This window comes from Montipora capricornis, chromosome 4 (assembly GCF_036669925.1).
Source record: "Montipora capricornis isolate CH-2021 chromosome 4, ASM3666992v2, whole genome shotgun sequence".
In the NCBI taxonomy this organism is placed as follows: Eukaryota; Metazoa; Cnidaria; class Anthozoa; order Scleractinia; family Acroporidae; genus Montipora; species Montipora capricornis.
Window position 1 is genome coordinate 48838137 of NC_090886.1, and position 2500 is coordinate 48840636.

The 2500-nt window shown below is 39.1% G+C and overlaps 1 long non-coding RNA gene across 1 annotated transcript in view; it reads right to left on the minus strand.

Moving 5' to 3' along the window:
* LOC138047262 (uncharacterized) overlaps nt 1-2500 on the minus strand; it is an 11468-nt gene that overhangs the window by 4132 nt on the left and 4836 nt on the right. The gene's annotated exons all lie outside the window — the stretch shown is intronic.

Genomic DNA, 2500 nt, shown 5'->3' on the forward strand with positions numbered 1-2500 from the left:
ATGGATTGATCAACATTGTTCAGAGAAGAGTCCAATCTCGGGTCAATAACCCGACAAAGAAGGCTTCCTGACCCGACAGATGAAATATAAATATTCAGTTAACTATTATAACAAAATTAAAAAACGAAAGACATAAGTTTCTTGGCTAAAAGATACGTTGTTTAACTCTAAAGGCGACGAACGATCTAACATTCGTCATTCATTACAAACAAGAACATTGAAACAAAATGATCACGTGCACCTTTATGGTTGCCTAGCACGTGATTCCTTTCTTCCTTCTGACAGAACATCATGTCCTTCCCCAGGAATTTTAGTGTTTTTACGATCGATTGTCATTAATCTTTCGCTGAGAATTCGAAATTTAGAGTTTTATATAAAAACTAGGTTTTTTTTTATCTGTCTTTTGGTTTGCCTGTTACTGTTATTGTGTAGCATGAAAATATTGTGGGACTTTTATTTTGCGGATTGGCGATTGTTTGAGGTTTGCGGGAACAAATTTTTGCGGCGCGAATTCGGACTGAAATTTCCGCTGGGAACTAAATTTTGCGGTTTTCTTTTCAAGCAGCAAGACTATTTTCAACTTCTATTACTTTTTGATAAAAAAACCTCTCAATCATCGAGAACGTGGAAAAAATGTGGCATCCTGGAGGCCTTAGAAAATGGTTAACGTGACTTTTCGATTGACTGCTTTGAGTTCGTTTCTTATGCCTGCGAGACTGGAAAAGTATTGTCTTAACCTTTGATCGTTTTGTTTTGTTTGATAATGGTGCATTCAAGCCGCATACACATCAAGAATATACTCGATATTAAAACACGCGTGACACTGTGGTGCACTGAAATCCAGCTATGTGGTCCAACGAGAAAATAAAATGAATCCATCACGATTAATTACTGGGTTGCCAGTATGGCAATCCCAGTCGGAAAGTGGGTGGGATTTGTTTATTTTATTTATTTTATTTTTATTATTATTATTTTTTTCCGTGTCGGTAAAAGTCGATGGTTGTCCAATACTGTCAACTAGATTCTATCGGAGAAAATAGAAGTTTTATGTGACCGATTCGTTCTATTTGGCGAATAGAGAATGTTTTGGACGATCCGACAAATAGAATTTTCCATCTGACATTTGCATCTCATTAGCGACACTTAGAAATATTCCACGATATTCTGGGACCGGGGTGGAAGCTTGTCTATTTGACCGATTCGTTCTATTTGGCGAATAGAGAATGTTTTGGACGATCCGACAAGTAGAGTTTTCCATGTGACATTTGCATCTCATTAGCGACACTTATATTTCACGATATTCTGGGACCCGGGTGGAAGCTTGTTTATTTGACCGATTCGTTCTATTTGTCGAATAGAGAATGTTTTGGACGATCCGACAAGTAGAGTTTTCCATCTGACATTTGCATCTCATTAGCGACACTTAGAAATATTTCACGATATTCTGGGACCCGGGTGGAAGCTTGTCTGTTTCACCGATTCGTTCTATTTGGCGAATAGAGAATGTTTTGGACGATCCGACAAGTAGAGTTTTCCATCTGACATTTGCATCTCATTAGCGACACTTAGAAATATTTCACGATATTCTGGGACCCGGGTTGAAGCTTGTCTATTTGACCGATTCGTTCTATTTGTCGAATAGAGAATGTTTTGGACGATCCGACAAGTAGAGTTTTCCATCTGACATTTGCATCTCATTAGCGACACTTAGAAATATTTCACGATATTCTGGGACCCGGGTTGAAGCTTGTCTATTTGACCGATTCGTTCTATTTGGCGAATAGAGAACGTTTTGGACGATCCGACAAGTAGAGTTTTCCATCTGACATTTGCATCTCATTAGCGACACTTAGAAATACTTCACGATATTCTGGGACCCGGGTTGAAGCTTGTCTATTTGCCCGATTCGTTCTATTTGGCGAATAGAGAATGTTTTGGACGATCCGACAAGTAGAGTTTTCCATGTGACATTTGCATCTCATTAGCGACACATATTTCACGATATTCTGGGACCCGGGTGGAAGCTTGTTTATTTGACCGATTCGTTCTATTTGTCGAATAGAGAATGTTTTGGACGATCCGACAAATAGAGTTTTCCATCTGACATTTGCATCTCATTAGCGACACTTAGAAATATTTCACGATATTCTGGGACCCGGGTTGAAGCTTGTCTATTTGACCGATTCGTTCTATTTGGCGAATAGAGAACGTTTTGGACGATCCGACAAGTAGAGTTTTCCATCTGACATTTGCATCTCATTAGCGACACTTAGAAATACCTCACGATATTCTGGGACCCGGGTTGAAGCTTGTCTATTTGCCCGATTCGTTCTATTTGGCGAATAGAGAATGTTTTGGACGATCCGACAAGTAGAGTTTTCCATCTGACATTTGCATCTCATTAGCGACACTTAGAAATATTTCACGATATTCTGGGACCCGGGTTGAAGCTTGTCTATTTGACCGATTCGTTCTATTTGTCGAATAGAGAATGTTTTGG